The sequence below is a fragment of the Tiliqua scincoides genome, chromosome 1 (genome assembly GCF_035046505.1).
Source record: "Tiliqua scincoides isolate rTilSci1 chromosome 1, rTilSci1.hap2, whole genome shotgun sequence".
NCBI classification, from domain to species: Eukaryota; Metazoa; Chordata; class Lepidosauria; order Squamata; family Scincidae; genus Tiliqua; species Tiliqua scincoides.
The window spans coordinates 248,571,154-248,585,626 of NC_089821.1; the positions used below are offsets into that span (position 1 = coordinate 248,571,154).

General features: G+C 40.0%; 1 protein-coding gene across 2 annotated transcripts in view; it reads right to left on the minus strand.

Moving 5' to 3' along the window:
* EPHX1 (epoxide hydrolase 1) overlaps nt 1-14,068 on the minus strand; it is a 36,622-nt gene extending 22,554 nt beyond the window's left edge. For both annotated transcript variants that reach the window (XM_066611668.1, XM_066611667.1), the window contains exon 1: nt 13,951-14,068. The gene's annotated coding sequence lies outside the window, so the exon portion shown is untranslated. The remainder of the gene's footprint in view (nt 1-13,950) is intronic.
* Nucleotides 14,069-14,473: the final 405 nt, after the last annotated feature.

Here is a 14,473-nt window from a genome sequence, read left to right on the forward strand (position 1 = left end):
CCCCCTCCCCCCATGAATACTGAAAACTGTGGATCATGAAATCAGCGGTTTGGGCACCATTAAACTCTCCAGGGGGTCCCTGAGCCTCAGAATGCCATATAAGGGCAAAAAAATAACTTCTGGTTTCCTGAAGGAAATAGGAAGTCACTTCTTTTGTGCTCTGGGATCTTTATGAAGTTCGCAGAGGCCATGGGCGGGTGCATGTGTCCTCTGCAGGCTTCTGTAAACCCTCTGGAGGTGTTTTCCTGGTTGCCTTTGGAGGGTTCAGTTTGGGTCAAGTCTAGCTCAATGCAAGTCTGGGGGACCTGCGCTGAGCCAGATCCGTAGATGGAAAATTTACAGATAAATAAGCTCAACCTATATAAATAGGTTAAACAATAGTTGTCCTTGTGACAACCATAGAGCTGGTTTTATTCACAAACGGTGGTCCTATCCTAAAATATAATCATTACGGGGGACGACGACTGGATATTCAAACAAATCATACTATTACTTTTACTCCAAACATTTTGTCAACATATATTGACGCAATCTACAATTAAAGAACATCATGTTCTACATATTGAGCTCATTAAAATGCAGCAGGAACTCCAGTTGCTGCCAACTGGCTTCTAGCAGAAAGCCTTACAATGAGGAAAAAGTTGGCCAGACTTTGAAAACAATTGCCAAATTGACAAACTTAACAGAAATTGTACATGGGGGAGGGGAACAAATGAATTGAGAAATGGTAGTCTCCCTTTTGATAATTATTATACAGTATTACCTTGATGAAACAAACACAGAAGTTTGGCATTGCATTACTATTTAATAGCATCTCATGCAGTTGTTTTATTTACTTTCAACAGTTTTTTCCTTTTCAAGTCTAACACTCTAACCACTGCACCATACTGGCTTTCATCACACTTTCAGTCCAATAAGTTTCAGAAATTGTATGTTTCGCTGTGAAATTGATAAGCATTGAAAGCAGAACTTCAGGATACTGAAGTCTTTAAGTAGGTGTTAGGCAACACGCGCAGAACCAGCTCAAGACAGCAGAAGTGCACCTACCTAGTTGGTTTAGTGAAAAAGTCCTCTTGGGACACCCCAAACCGAGGCAAGAATGCAACAGACAGAAAACCTGTATGACAAGGATTCCCATCAGTGACAGGTCCCTAGCCTGTCTTTAGGTTACAAGGCCAGCCAGACTTTCCAGAGCAACCCCTCCACTATACACTGCCCACCGCAAAGGGCTACCATAAAGCAAGCCCAGCAATTCGCTTAATTTTAAAGTTCTACTACACTTTTCTTCTTGCAACAGTTAATTTATTTGCAGTTTTCAAAACATAACTAAGTAAGGCATTTATGTCCTTCCAAGGCCATTTGGTTAGACAGGCTTGCCAAATTGCCTTTGATTTTAGAACTTCAGTGGAAATTAACAAGCGGATGTATTCATGCAGGGACTCAGTGCCAAGTCTTGGACATAACTGTTCATTCATCATCTCATACTATGTTAACAAGACTGGGAAATGTATATAAAAATGTTTGTAACAGAGGGCTGTTTATAGATTCAGTCAAAATACCATGATTAATACTTCAAGCTGAAACATCTAAGAAACTCGGATTTTTAGACTATTGCATTCCTAAAAGTACTGAGTATGGCATATTAAAACTAGCAGTGTGTATGATAGTATTGTAGTCTGAGAATGAGCAACTTTTTAAACTGCTCTGACAACTCTACAGGTATTTGCATTAAGCAGTCTTATGATTGCCATATGAATATGATGAGTAATAAAGACTTAAAGGCATATGCCTTACTGTTAAGCCAGAACACTGGTGCGAATATCCATTTTGCAGGAGACAGTGCAAGTAGATCCAATCACAATAAGCCTTAGGGTTTTTCAGTTAAAAAATTTAATGTCTAGCTTATTTCAGTACATGATGGTCAGGTCTGGCATAAACCAGATCTAACAAGTTCTTCAGATAATGGATTTATCACTATAGAGTTATCCCACAGTTTTTGAACTTCTATCTTTTCTCATTTAGGAATAGGCAAACATACATAGAATTAAAACAGATTAAGACTATTCCTTTTCCCCATCTCAGTCAGTGGTGAACTCAGAGTCAGTTTGGGCAAAGAAGGTCTCTACTGAAACCAGTGAACCAAACCTAGCTTAGACATGCAGAACACCAAAGAGCAAAGGCAGTTCAGTTGCAGAATGAATTGCACAGACCATCTACAGAAAGACAATCTTTTTCACTACTCAGAGTGCATGTCATGTCTCTCCCTATACGCAAAACTGCAATCGCACTGCTTTCTATATTACTGAATAGGTCTCCATACACTGCACACAGCTTTTCCACCCTATAACCATGAGCAGCAAATCTCAGTACTTGTATTGAAGGTAACTGTAGTCACAAAACATTGAAAATATGATCCACCCACATTAAGAATTTAAAAAATCAATGGGAGTTTCAAATGCTTAACTTTGACTGGATGGTGCCCACATATGAAAGCCTTAAAAAAAAAAGCCCTTCACTGTATTAAGAGAACAAAACCTACCATCTGAAGGTGACAGAAACAGAAACAAATGAAAACCATCACTTTCTCTCCTCATTATGGAAAGTTAGAAGGATATGCCAACATAAATGTTCAACAGAAACCATTTGGAGCAGTTGGCCACAGAAACAATAAGTGCTGGGATTAAAAGGAAGAATTTCTAAATATTTATTCATACCCATATCAAAGTTATTAACTCAGAAGTGGAAGCTAGAAATGGGGGGGGGGAGGAAAACACTCTCCCGATTTGGATTTTTATTTTCAACTTTTCATTACAGTGTTCGGTCTTTTGTATCTCATGCAAAAACACTCTGTCCATATACGGCATTATTGTATATAGTAACTGTGAAAACTGACAGTAGAACAATTAAGTATGCACTGTAATGAGAAAGAAAAATGAATGTATTCAATACAGACTTGAATTAAATCTATACACATGTGGCTTTCAGGATCAAACAGGACTGGCACCATGGCCAGCAGCCAAAGAGCTACTTTAGCTTTGGGCTCACCCAGTTTGAAATTTATTCTTCTTTGAACAACATACTATTTCACAAACTGCTTTCAAAGGACTTCTTGCTTTTAAAAAGGTTTGTTATGTACAGTTTTGAAAGAGAAGATGCTGCAGTATGAGAAACTCAAATTGTAAGCATGGAAATTAGTACTGCCCCAGACTTTTGGATCTTGGCCAATAAGATGCTTCGATATTAAGCTTCAGAGTCTCATCCTGAAAGCTGCAACATGTTTTTCCCAAACTTTGCTGCTTTAGGTTCCACCTTTAGGAAGCAAGAATTACCTACCAGTAGAGGAGCTCACATCCTTATGAATTGCTCGAGTCACTGTTCTAGGTTAGGCTCCTGACTAGAACAAGAAACTCACGTTTTATTTTCCAAGTGGCTTCTCAACAGCTTACACAAAGAAATACAAATACTCCTCTAACGGCAGGTAAATTCTGCTGTGTTTCTGTACTAGAAGTGTCAATCAAAGCCAAAGCAGAAACTCTCACTGGAAGGTGACTGAAAGAGCGGAAAATTGAAGATACAGCAAGTAATTTTCTCTGTACCTGGTTTCACTGGGGCTTCCAAGCATCTAATTTATCTCGCATAGCACACCAGCCATGCTCTTGTGGCAACTGACTATGCTCTGGTGCACAATTTGGGAATTACCTAGTTACAAGCTAGTCTCTCACAGGAGTTCCTGATTAGATAGATAGTCAGCCAAGGATAAGCTGTGTAACAGTCCATCCAACCAAACCATTTGTGCAAAGTTTTCATAAATTGTCACAAGTTTAATAGACAAACGGTGCTCAGGAAAACCACATCAAGATAAGAAGGGGGAACCTTCTTATTTTAGCCCTTAGTAATAATTCTATCTGGGTTCTAGGGCAGAAAAGGGTTCAACAAACATTAGAAAGGACAATTTGTGAAATACAGTCACAGGACTTATGATGTTTTAATTAAAACCATCTGCTCAGAGGGAAGTGATCAGCACAAGCTCTCATATGAAAGAATAGTGGGAATTGCTTCAATATTAATTAAGAGCAAGGATGAAGTCAGTTTGGAAGGAGTATGCAAGTACTGTAAATTGATTCTGCTTTTATTTTCCAAGTGGTTTCTTTCTAAAGGGGAAACAAATCTATACAAAGGCTTTACACATCACAGATGCTCAAGCTCAGCCACAAAGATAACCCTCCAGCCATTTTGAGACAGGGCCATGAAGCCACTCATGCTAACAGGCCAAATGTTTAATGAAGCAAATGTTATGCCATGCTATGAGTATATGTAGCCATTATGCTGAAACTAATCATTTATGTTTACTTATGTTAATAATGCTAATGCAATGTTATGGGTGAATTAGTTAAGTGTATAAGGAAAATGCTATGCTCATATGTTTAGCATGCCCACAAACAAATTTGCAAAAAATTTAGCTCTGAGGCTTTTCTGAAACTGTTGGACTAGCAGCCTTTGCTAGATCAGTCTCAAGGAATGTCAAGGACACAAGATAAGGAAGTTGGATTTTCCATCTGTTGGGCTAATTGGTATTATGACAAATGATTTAAGCTTCTCTTGGAAGCAAATTTAATAGAGAGGCAAATTCCCTCTTCAAGTTTGCTTTAAGCAGAGAATTGAAGGGGAGGAAAGCATTATTGCATTCTAAACTTTCAGGCTTCCTTAAACCAGAGAGAAGAAGGCTTTTTTAAAACTTATTATTCTATTAGTTCTCTTTAAATCAAAAAGAATCTTGTATATGCATTTTACCAGAGCAACACCATGGTATGTGACTACATTTGGGAAAATGTTACAGATCTGTACTATTGACAGGCTACTATGTATGTGCTTTTAATGCTTAATGAGTAGTGTCTTTAAGAGTGTAAATTAATAAAAGAATGTCTTTTAGCAAACTATCAAAGCACCAGATAAGGTGAACGCTTCATTAAAAGGGAGTACGCTGGAATTTACATCTCAAGTTAATTGCTAGTATGGCAGATGAAACTAAACAGAACCATGCCAAAGCAACACACCAAAGTTTCATAGAAATGCCAAAGGAATTATTAAGTTAGCATGTATGTTAACATTCTTCACAGCCTTAATAATTATAGAGTTAAATTAATGTTAGTAGCATCAGAAGTGAATTTTAGCTGATAACATAGTTTGATCAAAGCATGGAATACACAGAATAGTGGAAGCTAAATTTAAAAAAGACTTAAGTCTCAGATGTGTCTCAAAGTAACCTTGAGAGGCTGATGTAGCACAGTTAATTAATAAAGACTAACAGGGAGACTGGAATGTGGTATACTCCTCAGATAAGACTCTTATCTAGGCAACGGCATTCTGAACTATGTATGTCCCGCCTGTCACTTTTAATGAGAACCAGAGAATTACAACATACAGGAAAGATAGATAAGGAGTAGTCAGGATACACCTGCACCATTAATTAGGAAGAGTTATAGCAGATAACTAATAGTTTATACACAGGTCAGAAGCAGTTTTAATGAGAAAGTCTTAGTAATGCAACTTCTTATCTTGTTTGACAAATGGAGGCAGCTGGACAGGAACAAGATAATATGAAAAAGCCCCTAATTGGCAAAACATTCCTGAGAATCTCTCTCAGAGCCTCTAAGCTGACAGAGAAAGCTGGATTTAATTAGAATAAAGAGAAAAGTCTCTTAAAATCTTTATTTACAATAAGAAATAAGTTTGTCTTGTATTAAATATATGTTTACACATAGAATAGAAGATACCACTATACATCACAAAGAGAGAATCACACATAGAATAAAGGGAAAACCAAAAGCTTGGTTAGCAGAAGACTCAGTGATTAATGACCAGACAGAAAGAATGTTGAATAGATAAGCAGATGACTGTTTGAAACATGTCAGGGTCAGGCCAGTGAGGAATAGCCAGAAATAATTGCAAAAGACAAATCAAAACCTAGTACTGTAATAAATGAGTAAAGAGTGCCATCTAGTGGTTGTTAAATTATATGTCTCAAATGTAAATTTTGACTTGAAACTATCCAATCCTGAGAAAGCCTCCATCTCTGATGTCACACCGCAGCCAATGAAATACAAGACTCCTCAGACAAAGAAGCCAAAATGCTCTATAAGCAAGAGGTTCACACTGGAACATTGCTTTTTCTCTGGAGGCACTGAGAGTTCCCACATAGCTCTCATTGCTCTCTTCATTTGGACAGGAGCCCCTGAGAAGCCCGTTGCAACGAATAAAGCTTGCAAACGATCACCACTCTTGCCTACTGAGTTTGCTTTTGAACTTTGCTGCTGACCTTGCAACAATTTCAACCTGATCATGGAATCCAAATTTTCATTTATGTTGCAAGATGGTAAAATCACAATTTGTGTTATACTTCTTCCCACATTAAGATTTGCAATTTGCTATTGTAGTGCTAATAAGAGAATAACGGCCTGTCAGCAGTGCAACAAATAGTTTTTTTTATTACTACATGTGGACAAGGCAACATACTGCAACATAAAGTAAAATCAAAATTATTTGGAGATCTTCCATTAAAAAGTATTAAAATTCACAGTATAACTGAATCATAGTTTGCCTTATTTTGTAAGCTAACAAGACTGAACGTATGGCGGTTATTACAGCATGATGCAAATGTGAAGCGCAGAGATCACCAGCAGCAGTTTCATAAACCTGGATGTAAGCTTCAGGAGTTGCTCCAAGCAATTCTCTTGCCTTCAGTTCCTGTAGCCCCAACTGTCATGCCCAATTGTCCCAGGGGAACAGCTAGCCTGCATATGCAGTTAAGCCAGCCTGGGGCATTTCCCAACTCTGCAAAATGGCTCCCTGATGCTTGAAGCCGGAGTCCAAACCAGGCTGCAAAGAATCGAAGTACAATGGGAAAAGAATCCAGCAGTACAATCAGTTCCCATTTCCCTCACACCCAGATTACTACTTGGATCCCAGCCACTAGGATCTTAATTCTATATAACTATATAACTATTGTGACCTTTTACTTTGGGTGCATACTTTGGTTTGGTATCAAAGGTTACTTGGTCTCCATATGTACACTTTTCCTCTTGCAGCATGAAAGTATAGTTACAGAGTTTTTCTGGGGAACACAGGTGTGTTTAACTTCTGCCAATGCTTACATCTCCAGCCATTGCCTGATGCTGTTATCTAAACTAAATTCCAAAGTGTATAACACAGCCTTTGAGGCCCCAAAGTTCCAGCCTCAGTCAGCTTATTGCCTTTAATAAAATCAAGCAGCTTTTACTATTCTCTGCTTCAAACTTGCAAAATGATTCTTTCTAAACACCAAGCAGCCTTTCCCCCCACTATGCTTACGTGTTGCTCCAGTGGCCTTTACATGTGGGTTACAATCTGGGGTCACTGGATAAAATGATATTGTAGCAACCTATAATTTAAATGGTGAAGAGGTGGAGAGGGTTGCTAGTTTCAAATTCCTAGGTTAATTTAATTATGAAATTAAAATATTATAATATGATATTATAGCAACCTATAATTTAAATGGTAAGGAGGTGGAGAGGGTTGCTAGTTTCAAATTCCTAGGCTAATTTAATTATGAAATTAAAATATTAAAATGATTAAATGATATTATAGCAACCTATAATTTAAATGGTGAGGAGGCAATAGCAATTTGAATCTTTACTGCAGTAAAGGGAGTGATCCAGAACACAGTCAGGACCTGCTTGTTGAAGCAACAACAAAGTATACACTTTATAACCCTTTTCCCATTTTCAAACAGCAGGCACTACTTGATCATTAGAAGCAATTCAGAGATCATTAGAGGGCAGTTTATTTCAATGGTAACTTCTTTGTCCAAGGTCCTAGCATTGGTGCAGAGTCTACTGTTCTGGTTAATTTCTATGGTAACCTCCCTGGGAAATTCCAGCCAAAGTTAACCTTTTATTCTCCTTGTTCCATTTTGCGAACGTTTGCATTTGGCAGAGGTCTGTTTTTTTCAACAGCAGGATGTCATTCTCCTTTCCATCTGAAACAAAGTCCCAGATTACAATTCAGTGCACCATTACTTAAGAACAACACCCATGGAAAGCAGTCGGTCTACTTCTGAGTTAAAAGGGTTGCAACTATATGCAGCTGCACTTGCTAATCTCTCTGCTGTGAACAGAATTGCACACTCCCTGTTATGTAGTAGTAGTAGTAACTTTATTGTCATTGTGCTACAGCACAACGAAATTTATGTGCCTTTGATATACAAGCATAAATATATACTACAATTCCAACAATCACACTCTACACACTCACCCACACATTCTATACAACATGCATCATAATATAAAAACAGTATAACAGACCATAATGCCCAGGAGCATGGTAACAACTATATCGCCTTATTCAATGTAATTATGGCTGTGGGATAAAACTGTTCAGGAATCATGTGGTGCTGCTCTAATGGTTCTGTATCGTCTACCCGAAGGCAACAGTTCAAAGAACTTATGAGCCGGATGGAAGGGGTCTCTCAGAATACTATGTGACTTCTGCAGACAGCGAGATGTATAGATGTCCTCCAAAGCCGGTAGATGGAGGTTGATGATGTGCTGCACGATCTTAATAATTCTCTGCAGAGCTTTTTTGTCCCCAGCAGAGCAATTTCCATACCACAACAAGATATCATAGGTTAGGACACTCTCAATGGTGCAACGATAGTAAGACACAAGCAGCTGCTGTGACAAATTTAACCTCCCAAGCTTCCTCAGAAAATATAACCGCTTTTGTGCCTTTTTTATCAACACGCTGGTGTTAATAGTCCATGAGAGGTCCTCTGTGATGTAAATACCTAGGAATTTGAAACTAGCAACCCTCTCCACCTCCTCACCATTTATGTAAAATGGTATGTGTACAACCCTCTTTTTCTGGAAGTCAATTATAAGTTCTTTAGTTTTTTTGATGTTAAGTGAGAGATTATTTTCTTTGCGCCACAATAACAACTCCTGTACCTCCTTCCTATAAGCAGACTCATCATTCCCATGTACAAGCCTCACCACTGTAGTATCGTCTGCAAATTATAAAATTTTTCATTGGTTCACTGAATTCACTTAAATTATAAAAAATTTCATTGGTGTTATGTGATGGGGTACAATCATGTGTATACAGGGAATAGATGAAGGGGCTCAGCACACAGCCTTGGAGAGCTCCTGTATTTAATATCAGAGTGGAAGAATGATAAGAGCCCACCCTAACTGACTGTGGCCTATTTGTCAAAAAGTCCTTACATTTATCCACAGACAAATGTATGTAGAGTTTCTGGCTTAACACGTCAGACACATTAAAGGTGGATTTGATTCATGGTTCTCCTGCAGCGATTCCCAACCTTTTTCCCAACCTGCATATCCCTTGGCAGCCAATTCCAATAAATTGTACCCTTCATATTAGCAAAATGTTTGCAATTAATAATATAAGCCCTCCACTATATGAAAACCCCATACTTCATGTATTCATCACAGCATTTTCTCTTTATATCTGTTTGAAGAACTGAAGACTATGCCTTTGTAATGTTTTGCACCAGAAGTGTCCTGAGAGATTCTTGGTGATTAAAAACCAACACAGTAAAAAAGCAGAAACATAATATGGAAAATGATCAATCACTGGTTCATACATGAATTGATGACCAAAAACTAGCTATTGATGGGGCTTTCACAGCCAACCCTGCACATGCCCAATCTTGTCTGATCTCGGAAGCTAAGCAGAGTCAGGCCTGGTTAGTACTTGGATGGGAGACTGCCTGGGAATACCGGGTGCTGTAGGCTTATATCATAGTCTTTCGAGACTGAAGGTTGCCAACCAGCTACCTCCCTTCCTGCCTTGCTGCCTCTGCCAGACATTCTGGAGCACTACCTGCCTTTTTCTGCATTATTCCATTCTTTTTCAAGTACCCCTAAAGGTCTTGTTGAGTGCCCCTGGGGGTACATGAACCCCAGGTTGGGAACTACTGTTTTACTGGTATGTTGTTTACAGTGCACTTACTCTGATAGCGTTTACAAAAAAGTGAAGACCAGAATTTAAAAAGAATAAAAATGTATCTTATGATCTTTTACTATGTTTTTAATAAATTAGAGACTGTATAGTTCTTAGGTAACAATTACTGGTAGGTTATTTTTCAGGATCCAGCCTCTAATAAAATCAGACAAAACTATAGTCAGACACCCCCCTAAGTTTAACCCCCAACTTATCCGAAGGTCATAGAAATTTCCACGATTTTTGGCCCAAAACCTGCGCTCAACTAATCTGTGAGATCGACTTATAGGCGAATATCTGTGGTAGTCTTTCTCCAGGCACTTAAAACATTCCCTTCCCTCTGAGCACTTTGCTCTGTGTAAAGGGAAGTGAAGCCTTTCTGCCTGGAGAGACACTGATTGATGGATTGTCTGCTTAATGACTTTGTTTTACAACACAAAGGTCAGCAAGGCTGTTCTTAAACTGCCTAGCAAAGGGTCATTTTTATAAAAATGGATTTGTTTTAATGCGATTTTTGCCATCCAGGTGAATTCTGGGAAGGAACCCTCGTGAATAATGACTCAACCTGTATCTGATAATCCAGCACCACCTAGGTTTCAGAGGTACTGAACATTGAAATCTACTGTTCTAGATTTCTGATTAAGCAGCATATATTTTCCCAACATTCTCCCACATACATTATTCCATTTATGAGAAAAGAATGACCTGTCTGGGAAAATACTCAAGTGACTGCACACAGAACCATTGCTATCCACCATACATATGGAATGACTGAAAGCAAATCAAGAATGTAAGCCAGTAATGCAGACCATCTCTAAGGAATAATTCACTCAGGGTTGCTTTAGAAGGAACAGGTTTGTCAAACCTTATTAACTGGTAAGTTCAAAAGAATATGCTCCAGTTTGCCTTCAAGTGCCTAATCGGCAACAGAATGCTGACTACAGTAGCTTCTAGTAAATTACCATATCCATCCCAGTGCCTATCAGAGTTTCAAAGATGGTATGAGAAAACAATTTCTACTAAACTAGTATCAGCTTTCCTGGAATGTTTGGGGTCCTGACCTAAAATATAAAAATCATACTATACTATACTATTGAAGTGTATTAACTTACTATTTTGTTAAGACAACTTTCTATGGAAACTAAGGCAGGAATACTCATATAAGTCATTATCACCTTTGGTTTTTCCAGTTTTCCCACTTCTGCTTGGAATAAAAGATCAGAGATAGGAGATCCCTGGAAATGAGCTCTCACCCACTACTGTGCAGTGATAAAAAACACAAAGTACTCTTTTTCTGAACTGCCCACATAATGGCAAAGGTTACAGAAAGGCCCAATAATGCAGGTGGCAGACATCCAGCATCGGTAACCATGCAGCTTTGTAACTTAATCTACACACAATTGAGAAAGAAACAGGATTAATCTGTCTTTTTCTGACTGTACCCCAGCAGTTCCCAGAGTGTTCTAAAAGAAAATGGATTCAGCTTAGATTAGCTTCCCATCAACCCTTCTCTCACAATAGAAATTGAAGCTGGAAAGGAGGAGAAAAGACGACACAAATTTAATCAGCTAACAGCCATGTGGAGGGCAAAGTACAGTTTCAAACTTCATGTCCGATAATTTCAGTGAAGTTAGTACTACCTGCACATGGAGTTCCAAAGCAAGTTAAAATTCAACTGGACCACCCAGAAGCAGATATATGCTTTATGCATATAACAATGAGGCGATTCTAAGATCTCAAACATATAGTATGAACTAATCTCTTGAGTGTTGAGAAAGATAAATCAGTACACATGTAGTATGCATGATAAATCCCAAGTCTAAAATTAACAACATTAAATCAGAACCTCTGCACATTTTGAAACAGACTGACACAGTATGCCTACAGAATCTGTACCCCTCAAGACTGTACTATTTGTGAAAAAAAGTTAGAAGCTTAGGGATGATTTAAAGATCCATGTCACTTGAGCATTCAGTACTTGGTGACTAGGCAAGAAAATGTGTAAACTGACTCCATGGAAAAACTGTGGCATTAGAGGTGACTTCTTGGCAGGGCAACACATCACCAAAACCCACCCCCAAATTCAACTGCCTACCCCCTGCAGTATGCAAATGCCATTGTCAAATAAACACCCCACCAGAGTACACTACACACCCCTCCCAGCATGCATCATCCATTCTACAAGGTCTGCCCATGGCTCCATCCTCCTCTTGGAAAGAATGAAATAGGAGAGTCCGAGATAGGAGAATGGAAAGGACTTATCTCCTCTTCTTACAACCTCCAGCTCTGCTGCTATTTTCTGCAAAGTGGCTTGGGTGGGTGAATGCTGGTAGCAGAAGCTCTGTGGCAGTTAGAGGCATCCAAATGGGGGTGGGGGTGGTTGAAATTAGGGATTTTCACACCATGCAACTCACAAAATGTGCAGTGATTCTTGGGACAAGGTTCCAGGTGCCATGCGGAGAGACACTTGGCTTGTTGGCATGAGTGAATATAAGAAAGTCCTGCTGGATCAGGCCAAAAGCTCACCTAGCCTACCATCCTATTCTTCATAGTGGCCCACCAGCTGCCTTTTGTAAGGCCATAAGCTGAAGACAAAGGTATATCTCTCTCCACTACTGATCCCCTGCAAGTGGTTTTTAGAGCTTAGTGTCACTGAGCCCAGAAATAGCACATAGTCACCACGACTAGTAGCCATTGAAAGACTTGTCCTCCATGAAATTGTTCAATCCCTTTACAGGCTATCCAAGGTAGTGGCCACCATCACATCTTATGGCAACAAATTCCACATGTGTGAGGAAGTATTTCTGTTTATCTACTCTAAATCTCCGACTGAGTTTCATTCTGTTTCCCCCCCCCCAATGATTTTTATAGGAAATGCCCAAGAAACCCAGATCTTGTCCATATACCAAGGTTTCCTTCATATCCAAACAGGTTTCAGAGTCTTTTCACACCAGGGATGTGCAGTGGGTGGGGAGGCAGGTGAGGCAGAGCCTCCCTACCTGAGTCCTTCAAAAAAGTGCGGCTGCCGCGTGAGGCACCCAAGCATCCACAACCCATGCAAGCGCATGCGTCGTGAGTGCCTCATGTGGTGGCAGTGCTTTTTGAAGGACTTCAGTGGGGAAGCTCTGCCTCACCTACCTCCCCAACCCACTGCACATCCCTGTTTCAAACATGATACTGAAAAAGCACCTTTGAGACTGTCTTGTGCTATTTGTACCATGTGTTAATGGAAGCTAGATTTCAGGAGAGAATTAGATGAGGATGGGTTCAAACACCAACTTAGGTTCAAACACCAACTTAGCTGTAAAGCTCAATGGCTATTCACCATCTCTTGGTCTAGCCTACCTTACAGGGTTATTGTGAGGATATCTGGGAGAGAAGGAAAATAGGAAAGAACTACTTAGAGATTCTCACACTTTTAGTGTCGGGACCCACTTTTTAGAATGAGAATCTATCAGGACCCACCGGAAGTGATGTCATGACCAGAAATGACATCATCAAGTAGGAAAATTTTTGACAGCGCTAGGCTGCTACCCTACTCACACTTACCCAGGAGTGACTATCATTGTTAAAAGCATAGACACTGTAGCCTTTTAAAAGTACAGATCTGTAACACTTCCCCAAATGCAGTCACATACCAGCCTAATATATTAAAAATAAAATATTGAGATGAATGGGGACCCACCTGAAATTGGCTCACGACCCACCTAGTGGGTCCCAACCCACACTTTGAGAAACACTGACTTAAGCCATTCTAGGTAAGTCCCCTGGGAACAAGTGCAGAATAGAAATGCAATCCACAGATTGTGATCAATAAATCAATAATCAAGATTCTATGCAATCAATACTTAAGATTCTATGCAATCTATAGAATCAATAAGCGATCAAATGTGTATTCTGCACAAGGCAGGCTTGACATGCCTATTGAAACTCGGTTTAGTAAAGCCTCACTTGCAACACCGTCCCGGACAACTCCGCGGGAAGCTCCTCGCCTACAGCAATGTGGTCTTGGTCCACAGAAGAAGGCAGAGCGACTTCCACCCTGCCAGGTGAGAAGGAGACTGGAGCTTCGCTGCTCCCGGCTGGTCAGGGCTGTGGAATCAGAACAGGAGCAGAACGCCGGTGGTTGAAACAAAGGGTTCTGGGAAGTGTAGTTCTTGGGAGGAAAGAACCTCACATTCCATTCTCAGGAAGAGACAATGCCCCACCCGCGGCAGCAAAGCCTCCAGTACCAGGGACGTTCCTGGGGAAACGCGGGGAGAGGGGGAAGAGAGCATCCCCTACTAGTTGGGGATGGGACAGCGGGTCAGGGAGCAGGCATGCTCCCCTTGGGGCGAGGGACATCATTTAGATAGGGAACTCCATGGATTTGCGCTGGTGGCATTTGGCTGGATGGCATACATTTAAGACCCTGCAGCAGGGAGTTCCAACTTTGTCCATCTCACAGGGCATATTGACAAGGCGCTAGTTGTCA